General features: G+C 35.2%; 1 long non-coding RNA gene across 1 annotated transcript in view; it reads left to right on the forward strand.

Moving 5' to 3' along the window:
• The window catches only part of LOC116662252, a 288,950-nt gene that overhangs the window by 20,110 nt on the left and 255,410 nt on the right, over positions 1–13,430 (forward strand). The window lies entirely within an intron of this gene.

The raw sequence follows: 13,430 nt of genomic DNA on the forward strand, positions 1-13,430 counted from the left end.
GTTTACCTGGAAGGAACAAGACAATTTTTGGGTTTCAGAGCCTGGGTCAGAGATCCAAACCCGACAGGAGGGCAGCTACTCAGTAGTCTGTGGACCTCTTGCTCATTTACCCTGCGGTTACTTGCCAGACCCAGGCCTGTGCAACACTGCCTTCTTAGCTCCAAGTCTAACAAAACCATCAGAAACAACAACTTTATAAATAACCAATAGAGCTTTGCCTTAAAAATTTTTTAACCTATTTCTAATCTTTATGATGTTATCCTCCAAGTTAGGAGATACTAGTTCCATCTTACAGATGAGGAAATGGAGGCTCTCAAAGATTAATACTTGCTAAGTATCATATAGCTAGTAAGACACTGAGTAGTGACTAATTTCAAAGCCCGCCTCTTTCAACTATTGACCAGGGTCAGACTCTGTCCTGTTATTTTAGGGAAGTGCCTTCCAGAGGCAACTCCACTGTAAGGTAAACTAGGTCCTTAAATGAGCCCGGATTCTCTAGCCTGTGGGCCTCTTGCTAAAACTTAGTTATTCTCCTGTCATGTAGACATGTTTTCATTTCAATTACAGTAAACTATAAATAAATTTTTATTCACCTTTTTAGGCTGAGACATTATCCTCTAGTGTCCAGAATCCAGGGTATATTAGATGGTTAGTTATATACTTGGGATAAACTAAAAGTATACATCCTTGTAAGATGTAAAAATGTGTAATATGATTTCACAGCAAGTGCAGCTACACCTGATACTCTTGTCAGTGTGCATCTCTGAACTGTGTATCAACAGTGAGATCATGGATGAATTCATCTCATCAACTCAGCAAAATCCTGATCACATACTAGTTGCTTAAACAGATTTATTTGTATTAGATATGAGCACTCAGTAACTAAACTGTAGTTGGGGTTAAGACTACACTTAAAAGCATCAGATAATTGAAAAGACAAATTGTTCATGATTGAGGACCAAATAAAATAAAGCAATAAATAATAATAATATAATCATAAAAATCAAGCTTAAAAGGAAAAAAAAAAAAAAGACCAGGAGAGGTAATAAGAGGTAGTAAGAGCAAAATATTTGAACCACTTTGTGTATAATGAGACATGTTACTGTGGAAGAATGCAGTTTGCCTCATCTGTAATTTAGCCTAAACCTGGGATAGCATAATCTTATTGGTCACTGGTAGTCACTTGAGAATGCCTGCCTGGAATGCTGTATTGAGAAAGACTGAATCCTAATCAGGTCTCAGCAGCATAGACAGCAGGGATCAACTAGTGATGTCTACCTTGGCAAGGGGCTAAGGAATGGTGGCTTTCCTACACTGGCCCTGAAGCCCCTGCCAAGCCCTCTTCTGCAGCTAGCTCTGCTGCTCTTCCCTCTAGGATGCTACAAAAACAGGCACCTAACCTAGAAATGCTGACCTTGCAAATCTGCTTTAATTTATAGTCAAATAGCTTAGTCTAGCACCCACCACCTTATGAGAAGAGCTTCTCAGTATATTTAACATGCTAAAATGAAAGAGCTAGAAAAATGTCTGGTGTTGGGGAAAAAGAAATCAAGACTGTGTGAAGGGATGGCCTGAGAAATGGAAGTATTGGTAGGGTCTTCAACAGCTGTGCCTCCTGCACACCAGTCAGTGTGCCCCTTACAGGCCAGACAGGAGAGAACATGTGGAAATGGAAAGGACTTCTGCTTAGGGAAACTAAATCATGCCAGAAATAGCAGCAGTTGGTGAAATATCTTTTTCAACACAGAAGCATAATAATGATTAAATTAAATACATTTCTGAAGTATAAAACTGAAAATTAGGATAGAATACTGTAATATTTCAAATCTTTTCTGAATTCTGGTTCTCATGTCTGTGAAGCCTTGGACCCCAGGAGATAATTACCTTTGTGGGTGATCAGGGACATGTGAAACCCATTTAATGATTATGTAGAAGTGGAAGATTACACAGCTATTCAAAAATAAGGAATGATCTCCAAGATATGTTGCTGTTGGAAAAAAGCAAGGCACAGGACAAAATTACTGTATGTTTACATTTTTTAAAAGGATATTTAATTGTGTGTATACTTGTATCATATATACATTTTCTGGGAATGATAAGAAATTTAATGCTTGGACAAGTAGGAGGATGAGTGATTCATAAGCCTCATTTTCAGTGTGTACCTTTTGTACTGTTTGAAACTTTAAATCATTCTTGTGTACTTTTTAACTATAAATAACAAGTTCAAAATTAAGAATAGATAGAGGTAAATATCCACTCAGGGTAGACATTTTCCCAATATATCATTTAACCTATTGAAATAGAAAATTTTCATTAGTAAATTATGAAAGTGAGGTATTGCTAATAGAATGATCCTTAGCAATTCCAATATGTATGACTGAATACTGAAATCTGTATAAAGTTATCTGTAGTCAATCATGATCTATAACAATTGATGGCATATTATAGTGAAGTATTTGTTGGATCTCATTTTAAGCCTAGTCTTTAATTCAGTGATTTGGATTAGAAGTGTATTCTCATTAACTGAAACTAAGTCATGATAGTAATTCATTTGTCATTTAAAGCATGTGACATATTTCAGCCAATAATAAGCATAGACTTTTTAAGTGGCATACAAGCAGCCAACAGTTGGCTTTAAAATGAATAATAACATATAACTTTTCTTGTTTATTAAAATCATATATCTTTGTTTTAGAATATTTGAAATCGTAGAAATAACAAACATGCCCCACCCATAAAATTTCTATCTTCTACACTGACTTCTGTGAGTGTATTTTCTTCCAGCCTTTTTTCCCCCTTAGTTTTTAAAAATTGCATAAAAAGATGCTGGGAAGATAGTACCTGGAAAAATTTTCCTTTCACTCCCAATTCCATTTTTTGTGCTTCTCCTGGATTGAATTGAGAAAGCTGAGTGTAGGTAGGCAGTAGGGCCAGTGGCTGAGTGGGCAGAGGAAAGTGAGAAAGCAGTGGATTCAGGGAGACTTCAGACCCTGAGGGACAGGGTCAGAACAAACTTAGCATGAGTAGACCCAGTCTCCTTAGCTTCTAAATGATCAAGAAGGAGTAGGGGGTCAAAAGTCAAAAACGGAAAGGTCAGACAGAATATTAAGTGAAATCGAGCTTTTGGAAGGAGAAAAAGGAAATCCTGAATTCAAAAATAAAAGCACCCAAGGAAATAAAAATGCAATACAAAAGAGGCTTTCTGGAGCCAAAACCAAAACATAATGAAAAACAAAACAACCAAACCAACCAAATAAAATTTCGTAGAGGATCTTGGTGAGAAGGTGCTCTTGTTGAAATCTGAAATAGTCTAAAAAATCAGTACCAAGACATTTCTCAGAATGCAGAGTAAAAAAATAGAGAGATGGGAATCTGAGGAAAGCAATTAGATACTTAGAAAATGTGTCCAGAAAGCCTAACATGTGAGTAATGGTAGTTGCAGAAAAGGAACAAGGAAGACAGACAATAAGTGAACAAATAAAGAAGTAGGAAAGAAGTCAGTTTCTGTAAAATGAAAGAAATGAGTTTACAGATTATAATATCTCACCAAGTTCCAAGCTGGAGAGATGAGGGAAAACACTTAGTATATCGTGATAAAATCCCTGAACTCCAGTCACTAATAGCAAATGGTACAGGACTTCAGGCAGAAAGAACAAGGTCTACAAGGAGAGAAATCTCAGACTGATATCGGAGTTCTCTGTTATACATTGGGAGCCAAAAGACAGTGGAGTCTACTGGCACTTGTACTTCTGAAATGCCTTAGGAATATTAATTATATTAATTCATTTATTCTTCACAACAACCCTGTGAGGTAGGTATCATTTTAATCTACCATTACTGGTAAAGAAACTGGTGCACAGAGAGGTTAAGTAATAGGCCCAAGGTCTCACAGCTAGACAGTGACAGAGCCAGGACTCATCAAAAGTGGTCTGGCTCCAGAGGCACTATGATTTTTCATCACACCAGTTGGGTCTTAAATGGGGTCTCCTTTTAAGGAAGACACGTGGGAAAGAGTCTAAGCAAGTAGCATATGAGCCAGAAGAGAGAAGAAACAAAGTGAGCATTGAACTGTAGTGTGTGTGCACGTGCACAAACTCCTCCCCCACCCCACCCCTGACACCACTTTCTCTTTCTCAGCAAATTCTACCATTGTGGACAATGGTTCATCTCATTGACTGCGACCTAGGTGGAAGAAAAAAAGGGAAAACCTGGAATTGATTGTTTTAACTTGAAGTGATCGTAAGAATGTGGAATATTTCCTAGGGAATCAGAGTTTTGTATTGAAATTTATGCTGCAAAGTTGGTGATGATAAAGCAGAGACCTATTTTATCAAGGTCATTTGTCAATCTTTTTGAAGATGTAGTTGTAAATTTTTTTGTAATTTATACTTCACCTATAGAAAAAAAATTCAGATAGTGAGTGATAAAAGTTAGATAAAACTTTGTTCTTTGAAGATTCCCTGATGCTGAGAAAGAATATAAAGCTCAAACAGATCCTCATATATATAGAAAAATTATAAATGACAGAGATGTTTTAAAAATCAAGGAGAAAAGGGTGCACTGTTCCATAAATGATGGCAGGACAATTCTTTGCCCATATGGAAAAAAGTAAAATAAAAATTTTACCTAACATTATACTCAAAAATCTATTTTAGCATTAAAATCTTCAAGGTGAAAGAAAAACTTGAAAATTTTTAGAAGAAAATATGAAGAAATATCTTGACAACCTCAGAATAGTGATTGTTATTTTAAATAGGACATGAGTTATAAAAAGTAAAAACCATAAAGCAAAAGAAATGAAGCTTCATGGTAGGTATTCCTAGTATTACTTTATGTGCATTAAAAAAGCATTTAAAAGTAAAAATATGAGCCACAGATGGAAAGAAGACATTTGCAATGCTTCTTACTGACTTTCCAAGGAATGGTCTTCCAAATATACAAAGAACACAAAGTCAATAATAAAGAGATCAGCAACCCAATAGAGAAATAGGCGAAGATATGAAGAGGCATTTCAGAGAAGAGAAAAACTGAATGGCCATCAATGCAAGAAAAGATGCTTTACCTCACTTGTAATTAGGACAAAAGAAATTAAACCTCATTGCAACACTACTTCACACCCTTCACACTGGCGTGTAATTAGAAAATTTCATAAAAAGAAGTTTTGGAGAAGAGAAAAGAACTCATTACTACTGAGAGGCTGTGTAGGGCAATGGTGTACATCAAGATGTGGAGTTCAGACAGTTTTGCATATGTGTATGAGGAAATTGGAACAAGGTTGATGACTGTGTTGTTCATAACGTAAGGATGGAAAAATGTCTAACTGTCCAACAGTAGAAGAATGAATAAGTAAATAGTATGGGGCAGAAAATCTGAATGACCCGTAGTTATGATGTGTCACTTGTAGTTAAATCACAACATTGTGTTGGATGGAAAAGCAAAATGGGGAAGCATACATACAGTAGAACACTATGTGTCTAAAAATTTAAGGTATGCCAAATATCATACGTTGGTTATAGATGCTTACACGTGTAGTAAGGATATAGCAACATGCTGGATCATAATAATATACATCAAACTGAGGTAGTATTTATCTCTGGGATGGGATTAGGGGGTGTGTGGAGGTGCACTGGAAATTTCATGTCCTGTTTTCTGTTTTAAGCTCAGGATGAGTTTAGCTATTTCTACTGTTACTCAATGTTTTGATAGGCCTAAAATATTTTACATTTAAAACGATGGAAAAATCCACTATTGTTATTTTTAAAAAGCCTGACAGTAGGCATTTTCCAAAATGATGCATAACATTAGAGTGAACTTGATTGGATATTGGATTTTTAAATTCATCTTTAAAAAAATTAAAGCATCTATCAGATTTATTTACAGTGGAAAAGAAATCCCGGTATAAAGAAATATGTTTTTAAAAGTTAATGCAAAAAAGCATTTATTATTTTTTTCCAGAAACACTGATTTAGAGTTAGGCTAAAACTAATTGAAAATAAAAAATGTGCTATTGATTTCAGTAACTTCTGATAAATACTTGTAGTTTAATTTAAGTAATGCTTTCTTTCTCCAGAGTTACACAAGTACAAATAACTAACCATTTAGTGCTTGTTGGTTTTCATGTACCGGTGTGGTTAAATGGGTCACAATGAAAGTAAAAACACAAGTGAGATTAGCACACATAAACACAATTAGTTTACTGCAGTAGACTGGGGCCAAGTCTACTAGATGTTTACATGATAGTCCCACACTAGTGGAGCATGTTGAAATACTTTCTAATTGCTGAGTTATAGCTTTGTTTATATAGCATTTTTTCAAGATTTGTGGAACATTTTGATGTGTCAGACATTTAAGAACTCTGTTATACAAATCATTAAAAGAAAACCTTCCAGGATTTTAAGGTCTGTTTTTGGTTTCCTTCCACCAGGCCTCTCCTTTTCCTCTGTCTGCATCCTAATCTCGGTCCCTCTATCTTTCTGGGTTACTGCAGGTCATTTTGGATGTTCTTTCTCCTAGGCCCTCCCCCCACCGCACTCCCCAGTTCTACTTGGCCTTCTAGAACTACTCAGAGATGTACAGTAGTTACTGGTTGCCAACCGTAGGAAATCACTCAGCTTTGTTTTGAAGAGGTGTTAACTTTTTCATTCATTTCAGTTTGCTCTCTCCATTTTCAGGCCAGTTACTCACCAAAGCTTATTTGTGACAATCTTCACTGGCCCATGGTAAAATGATAAAAATATGGAAAATGTGGTTAGAGTAGTGTAAAACCAAAATTATTCAAGTTAAAATTTTTGAGGTTATTTTTCCTACTTTTTGTGATGAAATATTCATTCTTCATAAAATACTGGTGATAGTTGATGGCAGAATTTTAAAAAAGATCTTCCTTGGGAAAAGTGTAAGTTGGCAACTTTGATGGTTGCCTTCTTCCTACCTCCCTACGCCTCTCACTTCTCCCCACCACAGAAACACAACACAGATGCACACACACTCTCTCTCATACACACAAATACATATATATTCTCTTAACAATTTTTTTTTTTTTGCAGATCAGGTAAACTTAATGATCTCAGTCGTTTTACATAATTCATTCTCAACAATTATTCCCACTTCTATCTTTTCTCATGATCATTCCTGTTGTCTCAAAGTCCTCCTGCTACTTCAGTACAAATTCTACACTTCCTATAATGCTCATATCAAATTTCCTCTCCTTCAGCTAATCTTTATTTTTTACTTTGTGATATTTTTATTTTATCACTTATCACTTTATTTATTACCTCTGGCATTGGTTGTCAGAAGAATTTTGTTTTTCAAACATGTCTTATAGGTTTTAATGCTTGTAATTGCAAGAAAGCACTTTTTGCATTTCTTTAATACTAAGAAGATTTGGTAAGGCCATAAAAATTCATATAAAATGTTTTATATTATAGTAGTCCTAAATCTGTTATATATGGTGTAATGGTGTCACAGTTATAAATTACATGTAGTGACTCTTCACCAATATATTTCCACCCTTCTGCTTTCTAGGTCTCCTGGTATTAGGTGTATCTGGGTGACTGGTTTTGGCTAATAAGATGTGAGTGAAAGTGAATTGTTACTTTCAGATGGAAGCTTTGAGCAACTGTAGGTTTACTACCTCTCTTTCCCTGTGCCATAGAGAGAAGGAAGATTCCAGTTGATAATTACCCCTAGCTTGGATCCTAGAGCAAATGTGATGTGAAAGAGAGCCCCAAACAACCTAAAATGGACTTGAAGTATGAGCAAGAAATAAACCTTTGTTTCTTAATCCACTGAGATTTTGAAGGCTGTCGATAATAGCAGCACAGCTTAATCTATTGATACCAATACAAGCTTCAATTAAAAAAAGATAACATTTCTAATTTTCTTTATTGATAATTTAAATTTAATTTATTTGAAATGTCTAAAATACCTGTAATTTCAACATATTCTATTTCTTGTATTTAAAAATAAAGAACAACATTGAAACCTGAATCATTTCAATGAGATCAATACCAAAGTCTCAAAATCTCATAGTATCATCTAGAAACAAGTAGAACAGATTTTAAAATATACAGTGAAATACTGAAAGTGGCAAATAGAAAACTAAAATACATATGAAGGTTAAACTCCTTTGAAAAGAAGCAGATATGCAATTCTCAAGAATGGAATTTCCATGTCTCCTTAATACATCTAAAATATTTCAACTTCCGACTACAAACCTTAATTATCCTGAGAAAGCTGCTTTGAATACTTTTATACCGTGTTATTTTGGATTTAAATATAACTAAAAATTAAGAGCTGGGAGTAATTGCATTTAACATTTTTTCTTCATTCACTGAGCTTATGTGGTAAAGGTCTGGCAGTGAAAAGTATCTTTTCAACGGGGTAGATTAAAATATGAACAGCAAAGTAAAAATCTGGTAGGATCGCATAAAGGAGTTGACCCTTAGGGAATGATTTCCCATGATTCTTCAAGATGGTTTTGTATGTAACCACCAACATCCATAAAGCAATTGATTAACCTTCTAGCTCTGAATTAACTTTTGAAAGCTGTTCTGTTCTCCAGGCACGAAGATTTTTGGGAGCTTGGTGCCATCTGCTGGTTAAATACCAACTTTTTGGATTCCCTTTTGTGACTTTTTTCAATAACTACTGTGATTATACTTTCTAATAAATACCAGTAAGTAAATAAGTAAAATTATTTCAAATATAAATTTCAAGAACTTAATGCACATAAAACAAAGACCTATTTCTGTATAATAGAAGCTACTTACATTTACATGACAGGGTTTCAATCTTGAGTGAATCTTTTATGTTTGTACTTAATTAATTTTTGAGAACAATGCACAAATAAAACTGCCACTTTTTTCTTAATATAAAGAATATTCTTTTCCAAAAAGAAGTTAGACTTGTCTATGTTCAATGAGATTTAAATTTATTTTTGCACATTTCTATAAAAGCTTGAGTTACAGGTGTGTGTGTGTCTAATTTCAGAAATTATTTTTAAAATACAAGAAGGAGAAGGTGAAGGGAGCTGGAAATAACTTTGCTAATTGTCTGCATTGTACTCAGCCTTGTGCTAGATGCTTTCAGGATGTGGTCTCACTTACTCCCCATCGCCACCCTGCAGATCAAATGGTGTTGCCTTAGTTTTACTGCTCAAGGAAGAAGTCTAAGAGGTTAAGAACATAAATGCTAATGTTTTGGGAGAAAGCCAACTTTAATAGAATGATTACAATTGCTCATTTGTTAAGCTGTGCCGGAAAAACTGAACTGATCGATTTTTTCACCTTTTTTTCTTTTGTAAGGACTGATTTTTATCATTGTTAATTAGATTACATGGGTATTTGGTTTGATTCTGTTTTTAGGATAATGAAGGGTAAAGGGTTGTTTGTGTTCTTTCCTACTACACTTTGTTCACTACTGTCTCTAGTTATCCAAAGGAAGCATTAAGTATAAAGTAAGCATTCAGTGGGTTTGGACAGAAAGAGAAAAAGAGAAGCAAGGATATGTGTGTGTGTATGTGTGTGTGTATGAAGGGGAGGGGGAGGAGGGGAAGGCAGGAAGGGAGAGGAAATAGTCCTCTATTTGGCACATCAAAAGCTTTGGTAAATGTACAGTAAGAAGCTTCACCCATGGCATGTAGTGTAGAAGCAGGGTGATGGAAAGTTAACACTTACTGGAATTTGCTATATGCCATGCAGTCTTAAGCTCATTATACCCATAATTTCATTAGTCCTAAAACCAACCAAGTGAGCTATTTATTATTGTTTCCACTTTTACAAACGAGAAAATTGTACTGAGCATGGTTAGGTAATTTACCTGAGGTTACACAGCTCACAAGTGGCACTGTCAAAATTTAAATCTTTATCTGACTTATAAGACATATTTTTATTGGGCTGTTTACTCATTCATTTAGCAGACATTGGCTAAATGGTATATCACCCTTGTCAGATAATTTCATTTCTTCTCATACCTTACAATATCACATATAAGGTAAAAACTCCCTAAGTATTTCTTCAGTCGAAATCTCTCCTCTTAACTATAGACTCATATACCCAAATGCCTTTTTGACATTCCTTACTCGGCCATTCCCATGTACTTTCACCTAATATGTATAAATCAAAGTATAGATTTTAGCCCCCAGTTTGTTTGTTCCCAGGTCTCCATTTCCTCTGCAAATTATACAACTATCTATAGAGTTACTCAAGTCAGAAAATTGGGAGTCATCTTCCACTCCTTTCTTTTTTGTTTTCAACTTTCAGATCCTAATCTCATGTTTTACAAGATTTAAAAGATCTGTCCCTTACCTCCGTCTTTACCTTCATTTCTGTCTGGCTTCATAACTACTGGTCGTGCAGGCCATTCTGGCAGTTTTGAGAACCGATCAAGCTCTTTCTTACAAAAGCATTTGGTATCATTTTCCTGAAATGCTTCCTTTATCTTTTCTCTCAGGTCTCAGCTTAAATGAAATCTCCTCAGAGAAATTTGGTCCTGGCAAACCATAATTAAAAACATAGTAATAACAAATTTCTAAGTAGATCCCTTGCTATTCAGACCTAGTACTGGCCTCATTTGCTTTGTAGTACTTGGAATAGTCTAGAATTACTTTACTTCTTTGTTAGATGGGTCTCCACGACACACTGAAAGTTCTGTGTGTCATTAAATTTGTCTATCTGGTTATTTGCTGCAAACCTATGACCTAGAACTGGGCTTTGTACCTAGAACGTATTTGATAAATATTGGCTGAGTCAACAAATAAATAACTTTTGGTAGAACTTCTTGAATCCTGTCTGTGCATTCAGAATACTTCTCTAAGGCCCATAATTATATCATTTTACACACAGGAACACTTTTGTGTCTACCAGAATTTTGTCTTCAGCCTCTTCTGTTTTCTCTCATAGCTCTCCATGGGTTAGAGGTTCCTAAACCTAACACTTTAGCTCAGACATTTCTTTAATTTTAGGCTGCTATTACTATGAGTATTCTGGTTACAATACAGGTAACTTAAACATCCTTTTTCAAAGCCAAACTTTTATTTTTCTCTCCAAACTTCTTTTCCTCCTGTATCTCAAGATCAATGTCCATACTGTTCACCTGATCCACCAAGATAGCCACGTGAATCCTCGCTGACGACTGCTCTGTTTCATCCCACATCTAATCAGGGAATTCCAGCCCACTTTAGCTCAGATATGTCTCTCAGTCTGACTGCTTATCTCAGCTCTGCTGCCTGTGCTCCAGTGTGTGTCACACTCTGTCTCAGATACTTTTCGTCTCTTTACTGTCCGCAGGATAAATTCTAAAGTCCTTCCCACAGTGTGCCATGCCATGCTTACCCTTTAAGAATTTATCTGTGTGACACTTGTTAGTCACTCTGTCTTCTGAAATTCCATGCCGCATTTATGTACATGTTTAAATCGAGCACTTACCATGTTGAATTGTTGTGATATGTCCATTGAATTTTGGACTTTTAAAAGACAGGATCTGATCATTTCCAGCATCTAGAAAGTGCTTTTTGCATAGTTACAATTGGTGTTTAATGACTATTTTTAAAACAAATGATGATCAGAGGGGTCAGATGGATTCCCCAAGGTAATATGCTTCTCTGTGGGAGGTTGAGCTTAGATTCTCTGACACTTTTGCCTGCTGTAGTACTGACTTCAAGGGGCACTTTAAGGAAGAGATTACACTTTTCTGTAATGTGCAGCATTTCTTCTCCCACACAAATTTACAATCTAAAGAAAAGTAACATTGTTTTGCAAACATCTGCCAAGACTAGCCCCACCTTCCAACCAGTTCACCTAAGTAAGTCCCTTCTATAAAATGACATTCTGTTCTTACTTATTTAGATTGCATTATGTAGATGCCACAGTTGATTTAAATATGCAGATTAGCACGTGCACTTAAGACTGATGAAAAACTGTGATACAGTAGTTCATGTGTTTTTTTGGGCAGCTATCAGATATAAGGTTACTCTGACAGAAGAGCAGGTTAATTAGGTGAACTCTAACAGCTTTTGAACAAGTCTGAGATAATTTGTATTAGATTTTCATGTATGTGTTCATTTAATTTAATAACTCATTCGTCACTCCAGCATAGATTAGTAGACTAAAATGGAAATAAACTATTTTCAAAACACTAGGGCAGTTTTTATATTAGATTGGTTATTAAATACTGTTGGATGAAATTCCTGCAAATTGAATGTTATCTCCCATGGGATTTTATAAATGTTTGGTAAATATATTCATAGTCTGAAACAGGGCTTGGCAAACTATAGCTAGTGGGCCAAACATAGCCTACCATCTATTTTTGTATGGCTGCAAAAGTAATAGTTTTTGCATTTTTAAGTGGTTGAAAAAAATTGAAAAATGAATGACATTTTGTATGTAATGCATGAAAATTACATGAAATTCACAGTTCAGTGTCCATAATTTTTTTTTAATTGAAGTATAATCAGTTACAATGTGTCAAATTCTGGTATACAGCACAATGTCCCAGTCATGTATAGACATACATATATTCATTTTCATTATCTTTTTCATTAAAGGTTATTACAAAATATTGAGTGTAGTTCCCTGTGCTATACAGAAAAAACTTATTTTTTTGAATCTATTTTTATATATAGTGGCTAACATTTGCAAATCTCAAACTCCCCACTTTATCCCTTCCCACCCTCTTTCCCTGGTAACCGTAAGATTGTCTACTATGTCTGTGAGTCTGTTTGTTTTGTAGATGAGTTCATAGTGTCATTTTTTCCCCTTTTTTTTAGATTCCACATATGAGTGATATCATATGGTATTTTTCTTTCTCTTTCTGGCTTAGTTTACTTAGAATGACAATCTCCAGGTCCATCCATGTTGCTGCAAATGGCATTATTTTATTACCTTTTTATGGCTGATTAGTATTCCATAGTATGAATATACCACAACATCTTTATCCAGTCATCTGTCAATGGACATTTAGGTTGCTTCCATGTCTCAGCTATTGTAAATAGTGCTGTTGTGAACACTGGGGTGCATGTATCTTTTTGAATTAGAGTTCTCTCTGGATATATACTTAGTGGGGGGATTGCTGGATCATATGGTAAGTTTATTTTTAGTTTTTTGAGGAATTTCCCTACTGTTTTCCATAATGGCTGCACCAAACTATATTCCCACCAACAGTGTAGAAGGGTTCCCTTTTCTCCACAGCCTCTCCAGCATTTATTGTTTGTGGATTTCTGAATGATGGCCATTCTGACTGGTGTGAGGTGATACCTCATTGTAGTTTTGATTTGCATTTCTCTGATAATTAGTGATACTGAGCATTTTTTCATGTGCCTATTGACTATTTGTATGTCTTCGTTGGAGAATTGCTTGTTTAGGTCTTCTGCCCATTTTTGGATTGGGCTGTTTGTTTTTTGTTATTACGTTGTATGAGCTGTATATATATATATA

Source organism: Camelus ferus, chromosome 3, assembly GCF_009834535.1.
Source record: "Camelus ferus isolate YT-003-E chromosome 3, BCGSAC_Cfer_1.0, whole genome shotgun sequence".
NCBI lineage: Eukaryota > Metazoa > Chordata > Mammalia > Artiodactyla > Camelidae > Camelus > Camelus ferus.